The sequence below is a fragment of the Peromyscus maniculatus genome, chromosome X, assembly GCF_049852395.1.
Source record: "Peromyscus maniculatus bairdii isolate BWxNUB_F1_BW_parent chromosome X, HU_Pman_BW_mat_3.1, whole genome shotgun sequence".
Taxonomy (NCBI): Eukaryota; Metazoa; Chordata; class Mammalia; order Rodentia; family Cricetidae; genus Peromyscus; species Peromyscus maniculatus.
This window is the reverse complement of record NC_134875.1, coordinates 78,434,326-78,453,972: the sequence shown is the minus strand read 5'-3', so window position 1 is coordinate 78,453,972 and position 19,647 is coordinate 78,434,326. Positions and strand designations below refer to the sequence as shown.

Sequence of the window (19,647 nt, the reverse complement as noted above, 5' to 3'; positions counted from 1 at the left end):
ACCCTTTTATCTTATCATCTCCATATCCTATATATCCATATCATATCCCCTTTTCTTTTTTAGAAAGAGATCACATTTATAATCAACCTGTTTTAAATAAAAATATTGTTTTTTCTCTGTCCCACATCAGAGGGCTCTTCTGATTTGGGACATAAGAATCTGTTAACCATTTTTTTTAAAAGCAATATGTCTGGGTTTAGAGGGGGAGTGAGCCAATTCCACCTCTAAAGCCAGCTTGGTATATTTGGGAATTTGGGCGTAGCATCTCTTACTACTTCCTGCTGGAGGGGGGTGCTGTATCTTATGGGGAAGCAAAGAAAATTTTAAGCCTATGGGGTAGTCCTTGAGGCTGTATTGTGTGAACCAGTTGCCTTGAAACCGCTCTGGAAGTTGGATCATCTGGGCCATGGTGTCATCGGAGACCTTTCAGGGGGTCTTGGCTGGTGAAACCTGATGTATCTTAATCTGGAACAAATCCACAGTCTCCGGCTTTCTGTGGAAACAAAAGCAAAACCTCTTTTCCAAAGTAACATATCCTTAAATCTAAATTTTGAAGTCAAGTTACCTTTAAAATATACATATTGGTTTAATTCAACATCTTTTTTGATCAAATGTTTTTTTGCAGTTAAAAATCCCAAAGACAACAGAATCCAGATTGTCTGTGTAATATTCATCTTTACGTGGCTTTTTACATTAATTTTTTTGTCTCTTTCAAGCCTACGTATATTTTACACACATTGTAAACGATGTTATCTGAATCAGTCTTTTTGTGAGCCTATTGCTTTAAACTGCATCCTTCTAAGCCTGAAACAGCGCTGTGGCTGCTGGCTCCGCCCACTTCAGCTTCCCAACATGGCAGTGGTAGTTTTCCGCCAGCTCTGGGAGTCATCAAGTCTCAGAAATAGTGGATCTAAGCTTTTATCAAAGCAGCATGTAGCCCAGAAACCTTTTTTTTTTAAAAACTACTAGTAAAGACTAAATCTACTACACAGCATAATGTGCCTCTGGCAGACCCCTCATTCCCGCCATACTGCCGGTCAAATGCACACGCCAGGAACCCGCCAGTGTTCAAACCTGCGTTTTGCGGCGTCTAGCTGCTCATATGAGACAAGAAGCAGGAACCTGGTTTTGGCTCTGTTTAGAATTGGTTATTAAATATTCTCAGGTTTAAGGTGGAAACTCGAGCCGTTGGGTGCCATTTGTAGCTGGAGGGCTTCTCTCCAGGTTCCCCAAGCCCCGCAGTCCCACAATCCACTTATAAAATAATCACTCAGACGCTTATATCACTTATAAACTGTATGGCCGTGGCAGGCTTTCTGCTAACTGTTCTTTTATCTTAAATTAACCCATTTTTATAAATCTATACCTTGCCACATGGCTGGTGGCTTCCCAGCGTCTTCACATGTTGCTTCTCCTGGCGGTGGCTACAGTGTCTCTCCCCTCAGCCTTCCGCTTCCCAGAATTCTCCTCTCTCCTTGTCCCACCTACTTCCTGCCTGGCAACTGGCCATCAGTGTTTTATTTATATATAGAGCAATATCCACAGCAACCCCAATTAAATGTTTTCCCTTATAAGAGTTGCTGTGGTCATGGTTTCTTCACAGCAATATAAACCCTAACTACACATAGAGAAATCTCACTCCATAAAAGGATCTCTGTTAATATCCCTGGACTGGAAACCCTGGATTTCCTGATCCTTTAATAATCAGATGCCCAATATACAATGGTGTGGAGAGTAAGTTTAACCTTCTTTTCATTTCATCCCTGCTGTTTTCTTGGAATAAGTAGGGAAGCAGAGTGGTCAAACTGTGAAATTTCCATGGTCCTGCTTTCCTCTCTCCCTTTCTTTTAGGCGTACTTTCTTTAAAATGCTTTATTCTGTCTTAATTTATTTCAATTACTACAAGTCATTCATAATCTAAGTAAGAGTGAGAAACATTTAAAAAACTGTAATATAGATACTATCATAGTATCACCAATTTTTTATTTTGTTAATAAAATTTGAAATAACACATACAAAGAATAAACCAAATGATTTTATAAAGGGAACAGGTATTTTGGGGGACATTTACTAGTTAAACAGTTATAGTTTAATATAAATGTTGATTCACAAGGTGTCCACAAAATAAGTAGACAGAGGCCATGTGTCTTAGTCTGCTTGGGCTGCTATAACAAAGTTTGATAGAAATTTATACATTTATTTTTCAAAGCTAGAGGGTGAAAATTCAAGATTAAGGTACCAAAAGATTAATTTCCTAGCAAAATCCCCTTTTCTGCCTCACAGGAGGACATCTTTTTGATGGGGATAAAGATGCTAACTCCATCCTACAACCTTAAAGGTGCTATTTTTCAGATAAATCATCATGGGACTAAGAACTTCAACATATGATTTTTTTATTCTTTGGGAATTTCACATAATGCACCCCAATCTCACTCATTTTTCTTTATATCCATCCTTTATCCTTACAGCATTCCCACCACAAAAGTAAATTAAAAAATATATCAATTAAAAAAGAAAAAATACTTTGTTCCTTCATCTTTCACTCCTCTCCATCACTTCTTAGTAACATTTGGAGTTTCAGTGTGTCACACAGTACAGCCTTTTGTCCAAACAGCTTTACTTGCAATTGTTCATTGGAATGAATTGTTTTGGTCTGTTTCAGGCCTCAGGCTTTTGGTACACCATCAATATTGGACCCTCACCCAAACTCCTCACTGTTATCCTGAGTCATGAAGATTCTCCATCTCTGGTTCCATAAGAGCAATCATTTCATGTGCAGGTCATAGATTGGGTAGATGTTAGGGTGAGCCAACTCAAAGCACTGGATGTGAGCCTGGGTGGTAGCTGAGTTGGTCATTCTGCTTGCCTCAGGCAAGGGGCAGAGCTAGCTCTCCTGCATCTATGCCATTGGGGTCAGTTCTCCTGTGCATGTGGTGAGGAGTAAGATCATTCCCCCAGGACTGGGGTCATTGGGGCCAGCTCTCCCATTATAGCAACCAGTGAGGGTCAGGGCCAAATCTTTCAGGGCCAGTGAAGGTCAGATCCTCAGATTTCAACATGTATGGTTTGCATGGTCCCTGGTAGTAATGATACCAGGCTATGGACATCAACACAGATCCAAGTTGGAGCAGGAGCATGGATACAGACATGGTCCTTGGCAGAAGCTTTGTGGGGGTCAGTTGGAGTCCAGTTCTGACCTGTAGAAGGGTTCTTGAAAGGAGGGGAGAGGAATGAGGAAGTATTAGGTAGAAAGAGACTATAAGAAAGACAGAGGTACAGGATATCTTGGGGAGGGCCCTGGGTCAATACCCAGTTGCCTTGAGATCTATTCCAAAGGGCTTTTTATACAATGCCAAGGGGTGAGGCAAAAGACCCCCTCTTTCAAGATCTAAGCACAACGTATAGCCGAGTGTAGACCCTTCAAAACACCTGGTAACCATGCCTGTGACCAAATCATCCCATTATGCAGCCCGGCTGGGTAAAGCAAGCATAGATTCTCTGACCCTGAGTAAGGTCTCGATAGGGAGCTTCTGTGGGCCTCCACACAGCTTGGGCCTTAATATCAACATGGTTCTGGGGGGCAATTGCAGGCTGCTCAGATCATTATAGTTCCGGTGACAGCATGGTCCTCAGACACCAACATGGCCTCAGGTGGTGGACCATTCCCCAGGCATCCACATGGCCTTTGGTGGTAACAGGAGCCATGGACAGCAACACAGGCCCTGACTGCTGTAGGGACAAGGATCCGACATGGCCTTCAGCAGCTCAGGCCTGAATGATACCATGGTCTCAGGTGGCAGCACAGGCCACCCAGATCTGCATGGCCCCAACGGGCGGCATGGCCCTCAGACACCAACATGGCCACAGGTGATGGCCCAGACTCTGAGCATCTGTGTGGACTTTGGTGGCAACATGGGCCATGGAAATCAACTCAGACCTTGGCTGTAGTAACATCACAGACCCAGATATGGTCCTGAACATCAACCTGGTCCAATGTCTGCGGCGTGCTCCTCGGCCAGCGAGGAAGAACGACCACCACGGGAGGATTCTTCTCAGATCACACTTTATTGGAGCACCTCTTGGTTAAGGGAGAGCGGGAGGTGAGGGGCCCCAAGGACTAAACTACAGCTGCTTATATAGGGATTCAGGCAAACGTGCCGTACTGTGATTGGGTCCCGCCAGAATGCAAGCACGGGGAGCCACGGGATAGGCTGAGGACATAAGGTTGATTACCATACCCATGCATGCACAGGTCACAGGACACGTAGTCCCGAGAGCATAGCCAAATATGGAGTTGTTTACAGCTAGGCTACCAGGAAGCCAGCGCCATCTTAGAATGGCGGCTCCCTACAAATGTCACTGTGGTCCCGGATAGCAGCACAAGCCACTTAGATCATCATGACCTCTGTGGCAGTGTGGTCCTTGGTCACCAACATTGGCAAATACATTCCAGTTGTCACCAAAGTAAAAAGGTGTTTATCTGAGAGCCATCTGGGTTACAATCATGCATGAAATAGTAATTGTCCCATTTGTTAGTCTTAAGCTCTTAACTTTATTCAGTGTAATTTTGTCAGGCTTCTGTCTGCTCAAGTATTCTCACTGGAAGCAGGGGAATTGAAAGGAAGGACCACCCCAGGTGGCAGCCCAGAGTATGGCATCCTCATGGCCTTCGATGGTAACAGGAATTACAGACATCAACATAGACCTTGGCACCAACAGGACCAGGGATCCAGACATGGCCGTAAGCAGCAGCTCAGGCCCAAACATACCTATATACCTGGGTGGTAGCAAAGACCACCCACATCAGCCTCTTCCTCACCCCCTTCACTTCTTCACTTACGCCTCTCTCCACAGGACATGAATATCTCTTTCTCTCCCATTGTCTCCACCATATAGTTGTTCATAATAATGGCGCCTTGAGGCATCAGGCATACCTATGGTGTTTTCCACCCATCCAGGCTGAGCAGAACTGGGCAGGCCTCAACATGTGATTTTTGAAGAAAGCAATCATTTTGTCCTTAATACCTTATATATAGTTAACTAATATCAATGTTTACCTATACCACAATAAAAACCCAGAGAAGTGACAATGATATAACCTACTAGCCTTATTGATATTTTGTCAGTTTTACATTTCCTCATTTGCATGTTGATTTGCATTTGTACACATTTATGTATTTTATAAATTTTTTCACATAAGTTGGGACACTTTATAATTACCACCTTAGTCAATATATTATGCCATTTATGTAAGAAAAACTCTTGTTTATTTATAAAAATAGTTTCTCAACCTAATACTTCACAGTTAATATTTTTCATCAAGCTTTATTTTGAAAATGTTAAATACATTTGATCATTCAGTCTGTGAATTTTGGACATTAACTTTTATTTGGTTTGAGAACATCATGTATGAATACATGTATTGGTCAAATCCACCTCCACTCCCTCTGTCCAACTCTTCCCCTATCCCGCCACCTTTCTCCTCCCAACTTCATGCCCTCTTTTGAAAAAGCCTTGAGTTCACTCACCTCTGCCACTAAGTGCATAAGACATTGATATATTCAAATGGCCTTTGATGTCTACAAATGTATTAAAGTTATGGGTATTCAGCCGGGTGGTGGTGGCGGCGGCGGCGGCGCACGCCTTTAATCCCAGCACTCGGGAGGCAGAGCCAGGCGGATCTCTGTGAGTTCGAGGCCAGCCTGGACTACCAAGTGAGTCCCAGGAAAGATACAAAGCTACACAGAGAAACCCTGTCTCGAAAAACCAAAATAAATAAATAAATAAATAAATAAATAAATAAATAAATAAATAATAAAGTCATGAGTATTGATGATTTGGTCATTTCCTGCTGTGTGTTTGTGGCAAGTGTTGTGCTTTGATTTCTGTTGCTGTTTATGGATGTAGTGCAGTTTGCTTAGTCACTCACTGAAGCATATATAGTTTGGGAGATCCTGTTTAGTGCTACCACAAACAAAGCTACTATGCTTATTTTCATAAGGAGTGAGTATGGTGTGTGCATAATTTCCATTTTTCTTTGTTAGACTTGAGTACAGTTGTGGGATCTTAACTTATTTAAAGGTTTGTTCCCTTAGTCATAACATTTCATTTTATTCCTGAAGGATGATTCTGTGTACATAGAACTTGAATTTCACACTTCTATTTAACTTCTTGCATGGTTTCATGTAGAAAAATTGCTGATACATTATTCTTTGTTGGTTGCTTTCAAAGTACTTTTATTCATCTTTCTGAAGTTTAATTCTGTCATTCTGATGTAGATCACTGGCTTTTACCTTAACGTGGCTACCCTCAACTACTTATGTGTATGTTTTTGAATTCTACCAAATTACAGACATTTTCAGCTCTAACTTCTTTAGATACCATTTCAGTCCCACAGTCTTTTTTGTCTGAGATCATACAGATATGAAGGTTACTGCTTTTACTATATTCTCTAAAATCATGTAGACACTATTCTATTTTTTCACACTTTTTCTTTGATCAACAAAGAAAATGTATGCAAATTCTATTGATCTGCCCTTGTATACACTGATTCTTTTTTAAATCATTTTATTTGACTACTAACCATATATATTGAATTTTTATATTTTAAGTTCCTGTTTTTATTTGTATGTTTTCCTTTATTTTGTTCAAGTATTTTCTTTACTGAAATCTATTTTTCATTTATTTCAAATATGTTTGAGTTCTAAGATTGTTGTTTTAATTAAATCCATGCATCCCCAATCATTTCCATTATCTAGTATCTCTTCAGTCTTGTCCATTGGTGGTTGTCCATGCTCATAACTTTATGAATGTTGTCACTATACGCTTAGTATTTTGCCTATACTGTTGTGAGATTGTAACTTGCTCAATATTTTCTATCAGGGATACATTCTGTTTAGGTATTAGAAACAAATCTGGAGAGAGAGGGCAGAAATCATTGCCCACTGAACTCAAGTATTCTATGAAACTTGTAGTGCAGGCTCAACATCATTTCATTGAAGTTGTGTGATTTTCAAGCTCATTCTCCCTGCCTATTCTGAGGGCTAAAGTAGCAAAATAATATGTTAATTTTTTTTCATCTTATTGATACTGTAAGAGAGGAGGCTCAGTTCTCAACTGTGTAGTGATAACTCAAAGGTTGTGCAAACTGTCAGACGAAGTGGCAAAGGGTCAACTAATCAAGCTTCTTATCACTCTATTTAGACCTACATTGCATGGAGAATTAAATCTCTTGGCACAGTTGTTAGACTGGAGATAGTGAGGAAGCAGAGTGCCAATTAAGCGCCCTCATAATACTTACTGAAGGTTATTGTTGGGTTGTTATAGAGGCTCAGTTCCTTACTAAACCCCACTAAAACTACAGTGGTAAGGGAATTAGAGTGCTAACTGCTGCCATCGTGTGGTGGGTTATAGAAAAGCTTCCTCTTCAGTCTTGGCCATCATGATTCCACGGTGACAGAGTGAATAAAGCCTGCTTCCATCAGATAGCCAGTGAAAATTGGGTCCTTGTTTGCCCCTATCACTAGCACCAGGCATTGGAAATAAAGCAGCATCCTGCTTCTACAGGGAAGAGCAGACATCCAAGTGAGCTCTTCATTTGGTTGTACTAAATGGGAGGGGGCATGACACGACATGACCAACTTTACTGCATTACACAGGAGCGCTTCAAGGAATAAAATTTTATCTATTTTGTTAAAGTATCCTTTTCCCTGTGCTTTCTCTCAGAGTAGTGGGTTTTACTACTTGTGCTCTTTCCTCCCTTCCTCCCTTCTTCCTCCTCCTCCTTCTTCCTTTTCTTGCAGTCTGTATTGGTTACAATTGAGTGGGAGCTTCTCCATTTCCTGATTCAAGACATATGGTAAATAAGCCGGGCATAGTGGCACACATCTTTAATTCCAGCATTCAGGAGGCAGAGGCAGGGGGATCTCTGTGAGTTGGAGTCCAGTGTGGTCTACATAGTGAGTTCCATGGTAGCTACAGCTACATATTGAGACCCTGTCTGGAAAAAAGTATATGTATGCATATATGTGTGTATATATATACACATATATATATACATACACACACACATATATATATATATATATACACCATATATATATATTAAATAAACTCAAACTCAGGGAACTCACCACCATGTCATTACTAAAGCTTCAATGTTCTTAGCCAATCCCCTCTATCCTTATCATTTAGTTATATCTCTATAGTGTATAACAGAAGACTAAAGAGTAGTGGACTAGTCACCATTGCCAGAACTTGAAGTTTGAAAAGCAATTTTAAAAACAAATAAAGTAGGAAGGATAAAATCTAAGAATGGAAGTTTTCTAAAGGAATTACAGTCTTGTATTTTCATTTTGTTATCATTTTTATCAAGGAGTACTTCAATCTAAATAAAATTGAGTAGCCAGACATATGTTTAAACAAACTAATATGAAATGTATCAATTTCTTCCACAGAAGTTTGGCTTTTAAGCACTTTAAACATGAAGGATGATTGATAATTGGAGCCAAAGGGACACAATATATACAAACATTTCTCTTGCTGACTTTAGTAGGACTCTACCTACACAGATGAACACAGGTACCAACAGAGATGATGTGTAGATTACACTAAATTATCTGTTTTCTATGCATCTCATATTGTATTAAAGAAATATTTGTAAAGTGGAAATGAAAAATCAAATAAGAAAACCATATATAAATAAGACATAAATATTCAGTTTTATTTCTAGCTTTTATAATCGGCAGTTTTTAATCAGATCCCACAGATCTCCCCAAGAATGACAGGCTATTATCAGTACTTGGTTACCTTCTAGACTTTGATAGCAAGACCCTACTGCTATATACACAGCCTACTAGACTCACAAAACATGGATAAACCAATCTGGTGCTTTCTTGGAGCCTTCAACACCTATTGTCTAGCTTTTATAGTGCTGTAGGTGCTATGCATGCTACCAGAGGATAAAGAACCTTCAATTTCACCCAGCTGTGAACCCTGAAAGTTAACTGGCCTGAGAAGATATGGCCACTGGTCCAATAGTGGCACAAATACTTTGGGAGCAAACAGTCTGATTGGGTTTAATGTTCATTTCATGAATGGGAATCAATTCCTGAACTGATAATAAGGCAAAGAATAAGTAGTGAGGGTCATAGACTTTATGGGAGAACCAAGTACTATTATACTAAATGGACATAGTATTAAAATGACTCCTAGTGACTTATTCCTATACTCATAGAACAGTACATCTCCCAACTCTCATCAGAAAAGCTTCTTTTCGTAGATGATAACTAACATAGAGACCTTCAACTGGTCCGTGAGTAGAGAATAAGAAACTGGAGTGATTAGTCCTAAATAAGAGGTGCATATCACACACACACACACACACACACACACACACACACACACACACACACACACACAGAGCTTGGAGATCTTTGTAGAAAAAGAGGCAGAAAGCTTGTAAGAGATAGAGGTGGTAGATGATTGTAGGGAAAGAGTGCTTTCTAAACATAATGGGAAAGTTACACATATGGATGCACAATCATTTTGATAGCACGCATGAGGCTTGAATAAGCTCAAGCCACAGAAAATACCAGGATGGGGGTAAGCAGAAGATCATGACATCCCACCACTATCTGAGGAGCTATTGGTATTTGATAGCTGCTGGGAGATGGAAAGTCAGCTTCCATTAATTGGTAGATAAACCACATGCTAGGGCAGGCTCCATTCCCAATAGAGTTGGGTAACACAAGCTAGACTCAAGTGGTGGGGAGAAAAAAACTTAAATTTGGGTGAGTAGGAAAATAAAGTGTAGAGGGTAGATATAGTACATAGTATGAAATTCTCAAATAATAAAAGTATTTTTAAAATTTCAATCGACGGCAATTTCGCTTAAATTTTATGAAAGTATGATCTCAAAATAATAAGGAAAATGGTAAAATAATACATATCCCAAGTGATTCTGTTGGGTAACTTTTGAGTGATAGAATTTCTTCTTTAATAATTTCCTTTGACCTTTGGTAATTTATACCAATTGCTAAGCATATATGGTATTTTTGAGAAAGTTTTCCATTAATAATATTGTGATGATACACAAATCCAAGAGTGATTATTATTCAAACTGAAACCAAAATAAGCATACCACAATATCATTGTAATTACATTTTAGTTTTTTTAATTAAATCAATTTGTTTATGAGAAATGAACAGAAAATTTAGAACAAAAATCTATTCGCACAAATCAGACTGCACAAGGAAAACAAACAATAGCTCGATGTGTTTTACAGAAAAGAATTAAATGTTAAATAATTTCATATTATGCTACTATAAATACAGGTTTTACTTTTGACTTGGCTACGCCATTTCCCCACAGATAGGGACAGAATAGGATGGTTAAATAATGTATTGATATTGTCATTGTCTGAATGAGATGTCCCCCATGAGTCTTGTGCATTTTCATACTTGGCCCCCCGTTGGTGGTTGGTGGCTGTTTGGGAGGATTAGGAAGTGTGACCTTGTCAGAGGAAGTACTTAGTCACCTGGAGCAGGCTTAGAGGATTTCCTGTACACTTTCTGCCTCCCGCTTGCAGGTTTTAAGATGTGAGCTCTCAGTCATGTTCCTGCTGCTGTGCCTTTGCTCTACTCCTATAGAAGTGTAAGCCCCTTGTATTGGAAATAGATTCTTTTCTCATACAATATATCCTGATTACAATTTCCCATCCTTCTCCTCCTCCTAGATGCACCCCCATTTCCCCTCCCGTTCAGAGCCACTCCCTTTCTGTCTTTCATTAGAAAAGAGAAGGCTTCTAAGAGATGACAATAAAAACAAAACAAAATAAAATACAAGATAAAAAAATCCTATCACGTCAAAGTTGGACAAGGTAAACCAACAAAAGGATAAAAGCCCCAAGATGAGGCACAAGAATCAAAGACTCATTCATTCACACAGTTAGGTCCCATTAAAACACTAAATGAAGCCGGGCGGTGGTGGCGCACGCCTTTAATCCCAGCACTCGGGAGGCAGAGGCAGGCGGATCTCTGTGAGTTCGAGGCCAGCCTGGACTACCAAGTGAGTTCCAGGAAAGGCGCAAAGCTATACAGAGAAACCCTGTCTCGAAAAACCAAAAAAAAAAAAAAAAAAAAACACTAAATGAAAGCTATACTATATACACAGATGACCTGGTATGGGCCCTGTACTTGCTGCTTCATACTCTGTGAATTTATATAAGCTTTGCTCCATTGCTTTAGAGGGACTTATTCACCTGGTGCCCTTCATCTCCTCTGGCTCTTCCTCCTCTTTCATTGGGGATCCCAGAGCTCTGAGGGGAGGGATTTGATGGAGACATCCCATTTAGAACTGGATATTCAAAGGACTCACTTTCTGCATAATGTCTGGCTGTGGGTCCTTGTATTTGTTCCCACCCACTGCAAGAGGGAGCTTCTCTGATGATGGCTGAATAGTGTACTGATCTATGCTGTGTCTCCAAAGTCCACATTGCTCTCAACACTGCCACATTACATGCTCTTCATAGGATTCTCCATTAAGACCTGCTTACAGTGTTTACCTGCTTTTCTAGCCACATAATAGTCTATATTCTTCCAAAAAGTAATACCCCTGTTTTATAGTTCTTGGTGCCAACTTCTGTCTTAGTTACTATTCTACTTCTGTGGAGAGACACTATAATTAAGGCAACTCATAAAAGAATGCATTTAATGGGGGTTTTCATATATAGTTGCAGAGGGTTAATCCATGAACATCATGATAGGGAACATTGCAGCAAGCAGGCAGGCAGGCAGGCAGGCAGGCATGCTGTAGGAGGCAATAGTTGAGAGCTCATATCTGATCTGCAAAGCCCACCCCAGTGACACACCTCAATCAACAAGGCCACACCTCCTAATCCTTTTTTTTTTTTTTTTGGTTTTTAGAGACAGGGTTTCTCTGTACCTTTTGGAGCCTGTCCTGGACTAAGCTCTGTAGACCAGGCTAGCCTCAAACTCACAGAGATCTGCCTGGCTCTGCCTTCCAAGTGCTGGGATTAAAGGTGTGTGCCTCCACCACTGCCCGGCTTTTTTTTTTTTTTTTTTTTTTTTTGGTTTTTTGAGACAGGGTTTCTCTATGTAGCTTTGGTGCTGTCTTGGATCTCACTCTGTAGACCAGGTTGGCTTCGAACTCACAGAGATCTGCCTGCCCTGCCTCCCGAGTGCTGGGATTAAAGGCATGTGCCACCACTTCCCGGTATCCTAATCCTTTCTAAACACTCCATCCACTGAGAACCAAACATTCAAATTTTTGGCCTATGAGTGGCTTTCTTATTCAGACCATCACAATAACTAAGGGAGATATTAACCTTATATAAACTATGCTAGGAATGTCTTTCTGTATGCTGTGAATATGTTGCTCTGATTGACTGATAAATAAAATGCTGATTAGCTAGTAGCCAGGCAGGAAGTATAGTATAGGCAGGACAAGAGAGAAGAATGCTGGGAAGTGGAAGGCTGAGTTATGATATGCTGCCAGCCACTGCCACCATCATGAGAAGCAAGATATAAAGTACCAGTAAGCCACAAGCCACATGGCAACTTATAGATTAATAGAAATGGATTAATTTAAGATATAAGAACTAGATAGCAAGAAGCCTGAGCCAGTTTAAATAATATAAGCCCAGTTTAAATAATATAAGCCCACCATGGCCATACAGTTTGTAAGTAATATAAGTCTCTGTTTGTTTACTTGGGTCTGAGCAGCTGTGGGCCCTAGCAGGACTGGAGAAAACTCCAACTACTATACACTAATTAGTATTTTCTGCACTATCCCCACTTATACACCTTAATTTTCATTTTTATTATAGATCTACAATTATCCCTGTAGATTAATATGTCTGCTAAGTTGGCATCTATATAATACATACAGACATTTCTTTTAGTGCAGTCTTGTATTCATTAATTATAGAAGCATTTCTTTAATTTTCTTTATTTTTAAATTTTACTTTACATATCAACCACAGTTTCCCCTCCCTCTTCTCATCCTGTTCCCTCCCCCTACCTCCTTTCTACTCCCCCCAATCCACTCTTCAGAAAGGATAAAGCTTACCATGTGAGTCAAAAAAGCATGGCATATCAAGTGGAGGCAGGACCAAGCTCCACTGCATCAAGTCTGAGCAAGGTATCCCATCACAGGGAATATGTTCCAAAAAGCCAGCTCATGTACCAAGGACAGATCTTGGTCCCACTGCTAGGGGTCCCACAAATAGACCAGGCTACACAATTATCACCCACATGCAGAGAGCTTAGGTCAGTTCCATGCAGGCTCCCTAGCTGTCAGTTTAGAGTCCCATGAGCTCCCATGAGCTCAGGTCAACTGTCTCTGAGGGTTTCCCCATCATGATCTTGAATCCCCTGGCTCCTATAATCCCTACTTCCTCCCCTTCTTCAATAGGACTCCTAGAGGGTACAGCCCACTGCTTGGCTGTGGATCTCTGCATCTGCTTCCATTAATTACTAGATGAAGTTTCTATGATGACAATTAGGGTAGTTGTTGCTAGAGTTTTCCGCCTTGCCCACAGGGACAAATCTTTGTCACCCGCCAGTCCCACAGCCGCTCAGACCCAACCAAGTAAACACAGAGACTTATATTGCTTACAAACTGTATGGCCGTGGCAGGCTTCTTGCTAACTGTTCTTTTATCTTAAATTAACCATTTCCATAAATCTATACCTTGCCACGTGGCTGGTGGCTTACCGGCAACTTCACATGCTGCTGGTCATGGCGGCGGCTGGCAGTCAGTCCTTCTGCCTTCCTGTCCTTTTATTTCTCCTCTCTGTTAGTCCCGCCTATCCTTCCTGCCTAGCCACAGCCGATCAGGTTTTATTTATTGATCAATCAGAACAACTTGACATACAGACCATGCCCCAGCACAGCCAAGTGCAGACCCATCTCAGACACCTGCACTCAGGCCTATGGTCCTAATCATCCTCTATGCGGACCTGCTGGGTAACGCCACAAAGAACCCAAGAAGGGCTCCCACAGGACATACAGAACATCCCACAGCAGGTAGTCACCAATCTGATTATAGGAGATGGCCATTTCAGGCATCCTCTCCACTATTGCTAGGAGTCTTAGCTGGGAATGACTTAGCACCAGTTTTCTCTCTAACCCCATAATTGCCCCCTCTATCAATATATCTCTTTTACTTCTCTCTCTCTCTCTCTCTCTCTCTCTCTCTCTCTCTCTCTCTCTCTCTCTCTCTCTCTCTCTCTCCCCCAATTCAACCATCTTGATCCCTCATGTTCCCATACCCTATGCCTTCTCCTCTACCCCCTCACACCACACTCAGTCTATCCAGGACATTTCATCTATTTCACCTTCCAACTAGTTTCTCTAGGACTATAGATTGTAGCCTGGTTATCCTTTGCTTGACATCTAGTATCCACTTATGAGTGAGTATATACCATGTTTGTCTTTCTTGGTCTGGGTTACCTGACTCAGGATGATTTTTTTTTCTAGATCCATACATTTGCCAGCAAATTTCATGATGTTATTGTTTGTCTTTTTTTTTTTTACCATTGTGTAAATTTACCATGTCTTTATCCATTCTTTGGTTGGAGATCATCTAGGTTGTTTCCAGGTTCTGGCTATTACAAACAATGCTGATATGAACATAGCTGAGCAGGTGCTCTTGTGGTATGATTGAGCATTTCTTGGGTATGTGACCAAGAGTGGTATCACTGGGTCTTGAGGGAGATTGATTCCCAGTTTTCTGAGAAACCACCACACTGATTTCCAAAGTGGCTGTACAAGTTTGCATTCCCACCAACAGTGTAGGAGTGTTCCCCTTGCTCCACATCCTCTCCAACGTAAGCAAATTTAGATCATTGATATTAAAAGATATTAATGGCCAGTGATTGTTAATTCCTGTTATTTTTTGGAGCATGTTCACAGTTGTATCAATCTCTGTAGAGGTTTTTTGTTTTGGTTTGGTTTGGTTGTGCTATGGTGAGGCATTTTATTTCTTCATTATTCAAGCGTGGTAACTTTTCTGTTTAAAATATGTCTTCTAGGTTCTCCATCTGGTGGTATTTCATTGTCTTTATTTCGTTGATGCTGCAATGGCTTCTCATTTGTTTCTTTGTGTTTACGAGTTGCCCATCTTTTTTATGAATTTTATTTATCATTTAAAAATATCTCTTAGTTTGTTGACTTATTCTATTGATTGTCTGTTCTCTAACTTATTTCTGGGCAGTTTTCCTTCTGCTGATATGACTCTTAGATTTTGTTTTGTTTTTTAGTTCCTTAAGGTTTAATATTAATTTGTGTGTTTGTGACCATTTTTCTTTTTTAAAATGCACTCTTTTTTTCTTTTACTTAGCTCCCCTCATGGTTTTACTTTTGCTGCATCCCATAAATTTCAGTAGGTTAGTGTGATCGTTAATATTGTTTGTCAACTTGACACTCCTGGGAAAATGGATCCTCAGTTGAGGAATTGCCTCCCTTAGGTTTACCTGTGGCCATGCCTGTGAGGAAATTTCTTCATTGCTGATTGGGGGAAGGGGGACTGTAAGCAGTGCCATCCCTGGGCAGATGGACCTGACTGTAGCTGAGCAAGTTAGAAGTAAGCCAGTGATCATTATTCTATGTTTCAGTTCCTGATTCCAGGTTCCTACCTTTGCCTCTATGATGGAATGTTACTCGGAAGTGTGAAATGAAACAAAACCTTTCCCCTCGAACTTGGTTTTTGCCATTGTTTTATCACAGCAAAAGAGAAGTAAACTAGAGCAGAAAAACTGGTACCAGCAACGTGGTATATTGCTGTGACTTCTAGGCCTCGGACTGTTCTGTGGGAGGAAGGAATGAGATTTTGAAGCTTTAGGTTGGAAAACCCATTGAGTACTCAGAGCTTATTGGGCTGTTGTGGCAACTTGGAAGATAATGCTCAGACAAATGCAGACAATGTTCCGAAGAGAAGCAAAGCCCCGTGACACTTCAGACTAAGAATCAGAGGAAGTGAAAACCTCGCTTTAATGGGACTATTGATGTCGTGTCACTGTTGCTGAAAAAGAGCTCCAACTTCCTTGGCCAGCTGATAAGCTCCTACACATCCTGACTCTACGCTGATAGGCATGCCTGTGTTGCATTGTTCATCAAATTTCACATTCAAAACACAAGTTCAAAGATAACATCTACGAGAATTTTAAATGTACTGTCAACTGATTCTTAAGCGAAGGACAAGCTTTCTCGGTATGCAAGCCTACTTTACTGCACAAGTTATATTGAGGGCTTCCCTGCAGGTGACGTGGGGAAGTGAACCCCACAAAGAGAAGAATGATGAAAACCCAGTGCAGATTGATTTCCTCTACCTGAATCTGACTTCAGGGAGTCTAATAACAGGTAATTTATTCCCAATGTATTTAAACCCAGTGTAGTTTGGAAAAAAGTTTCCCCATTGCACAAGTAAGTGTAATAACATTGAAACTCAACTCAGGGTACATGTCATTTCTTCCAAGATGGGTTCTAGAGATAGGCTTCTTTTATTAGCTTAAGGGCCTAAGGGTCTGTCTTGGTCTCGGTCATACAGATAGAGGAGAAGTCATTTGGGATACTAGCTACCTCTAGTACTGGTTGTGGAAGCTTGGGGGAGCCTCTGTCTGTCAGGGTCATTTAGATTGATAGCCACCTCTGGTCTTGGTTGTAAGAGCTTGATATGGCCTGGCCTAACAGATAAGGCAGATTACTAAGTTGTTAATCACTGGCAATTCTCAGCTTTCTGGATGGAAGAACAGGTTTTTTATCTTCCCATTGAAAAGACAGTCCTGTATGTTCAACATTTCTGGTTTCTCTGGAGATCTGTGAGCACAAAGACTTCCTGCTATGCTCCCAACATTATATGTCTGTGAGGCTATCCCTGGCCACAGGAAACGGTAAGCCTGAGACATTACAATCAGACCATGATGTTAATATCTGGGATAAGTGTTGAAAATCATTCAATTACCAAGCCTCAAATGTATTTCTTTGCAAACTGAGTGTTCCTTAGAAGGCTCTCCCATTTCATGCCCAAGAATAGGACCTTTTGTTTTTCCCTTCTTGGTTCATGACCACTCCTCTTTTTTCCCTCCCACTGCTTCCCTGCTTCTGATACCAATGTCTGGAGTATGATTAATTTGGTTAACTGAATGTTCTCCAGGACAGCAAGAATTGCCACTGAAAGTAGATTTGACTGTGAACAAGGCATTGTGTTTTGTATGTATTTGACCACACTAGTTTGAGAAGCCTAATTTAATGCCCCACAGCACTACTGAAACAATGCTAAAATAGTGTGTGTGTGTGTGTGTTTGTGTGCATGTGTAATTGATCACTTACTCATAAAATAGGAAAACAAGAAAGATAATAAATAGTAATAATTTCACTTACAAAATTTATAAGAACCCATTAAGAACCTAAACCATCAATTGTTCTTAACTTGTCATATGAGAGGAAATATTAACGTTTTTCATTTTTCCCATTGACTCATTTGTATAGGATGTAGAGAGTGCATGCACTGTTTTGTGTGTGTGAAGGTCAGAAGATGACTTGTTGAAATTGGTTGCCTTCCCACAATGGAGGTTGCAAGGTTAGAACTCAAATCATCACCTTCAAATCTGATCCATCTAGTCAGTTTAACAATTCATTCTTTTAAACACACATGTTCCCTCAGAAGTTCTCTTGTACTTTATTCTGTATTTTTATATTTTTATAGTGAGATGATTTTTTTTGATATTTATGTACTTCATGCTACTGGAAATGACTACCTCTTTAGTCTAACTTACAATTTCATAGAAACTTTTTGTGTGTATGTTTATAATAATTTTAAGTTTATTTCTCTTATACATAAAAATTCTGCATGTAAGGTTGAAAAGATGCCTCAGTCATTAACAGTGCTTACTACTAATGCAAAGGACAAATGTCCAGTTCTCAGAACCCATGTTGTGTGTCAAAAACACATATAATTCCATTTTTAGAAGAATTGAAGCTTTTTTTCTTGCCGCCATGGGCTCTTGTACACACATGATGCATATATGCTCAAGCAGGTTCACACACCTACACACAGATTAAAAAAAATAAATCTCTTTAAAATATTCTGATTTCTGGGAAGATGGCGGAGACAAGCAGATGCAGGTAGGCCTGTGGCAGCGGCCCGAGGAGGTAGACGGGCGACAGGGACATTTAGGCCCGGCAGCAGCTGGTGGAGACATTTAGGCCCAGTGGTGGCCCACAGAGGTGGACAGGCCCTGCAGCGGAGATAAGCAGACGGAGGAGGACGGGCCCGGCGGCGGAGAAAGGCGGACGCAGGTCGGCGACCTGCAGAGGTGGACGGCCCAGTGGCAGCAGCCGACAGGGACATACAGGCCCAGCGGCAACCGGCAGAGACATACAGGCCAAGTGGCAGCCCGTAGAGGTGGATGGGCCCGGCGGCGGCAGTGACAAGCAGAGGTAGGTAGGCCCCCGGTGGCAGCCGGCAGAGACATACAGGCCCGTTGGCGGCCCGCAGAGGCAGACAGACCCAGCGGCAGCTGATAGGGACATACAGGCCCAGCGGCGGAGACAAGTAGACGCAGGTGGGCCTGTGGCGGTGGGCCACAGGGGTGGACAGGCCCGGGGACGGAGAGGGGCGGACACAGCTTGGAACTGGGACGCCCCTAGCCCCAACACCTGGGGAAGAGGCTATCTCCATGGGTCGGAACCAGGGCGAGTCTGGGCACTCTGTCTGGGGACAACCCAGGGCCCAACTGCTGATCCTGTGAAACCCAACAACTTGGAGGTGTTGGTGAGACTACCCTGCTCAGCTGAAACCCATCTGGGAGAGGATTCAGATGCCTACAGTTGGAAGTCTGAAGAAACAAGATCAGCTGAGGAGTTGACAAATGAACAAAACGTGACCTGGGAACACAGAAGAAGGCGCTACCCAGCCACTAAACCAGATCACCAGAATCATAAGTATATAATTCACCAACTGAAATCAGCTGTCCCTGAAGAAACAGCCCAATAGCACCAATTTAACCAAGAACCCCTACTAAACCAAGACTAAAAATTAGAACAAGAGAGGCACTCTCAGACACAGACACCACCTGCACCGCACAGAGGAAGAGATGAGTAGACGCCAGTGCAAAAATACAGGCAACAACATAAACACCTATATGGCAACATCAGAACCTAGTGATTCTACACCTGCAAGACCAAAACATACCATGACAGAAGAAACAGAAGAAATCAACCCTAAAAATGACTTTAAGAAGATGATAGAGGCCCTCAAAGAAGAAATAAAACATTCCCTCAATGAGGAAATAAAAACTTTCCTTAAAGAGGAAATGAAAAACTACCTTAAAGAGGAAATAAAAACCTTTCTTAAAGAGGAAATGAAAAGCTCTCTTAAAGAGGAAATAAAAACTTCCCTTAAAGAAGAAATGAAAAACTCCATTAAAGAGGAAATAAAAAACTCCCTTAAAGAAATGGAAGAAAAAACGAACAAAAAATGGGAAGAAATCAAATCAAGCCAAGAAAAAGCAATTAAACAGATGAAAGAAACATTCCAAGATCTGAAAAATGAATTTGAGACAATAAAGAAAACACATGCTGAGGGAATGCTGGAAATAGAAATTCTGACAAAACGAACAGGAAC

At 41.0% G+C, this 19,647-nt stretch overlaps 1 long non-coding RNA gene across 1 annotated transcript in view; it reads left to right on the top strand.

The window, feature by feature from the left end:
* The window catches only part of LOC143270842 (uncharacterized), a 67,620-nt gene extending 49,895 nt beyond the window's left edge, over window positions 1-17,725 (top strand). Inside the window, exon 3 of the long non-coding RNA XR_013048054.1 lies at window positions 15,638-17,725. This is a non-coding gene — a long non-coding RNA (uncharacterized LOC143270842). The remainder of the gene's footprint in view (window positions 1-15,637) is intronic.
* The last annotated feature ends 1,922 nt before the right edge of the window (window positions 17,726-19,647 follow it).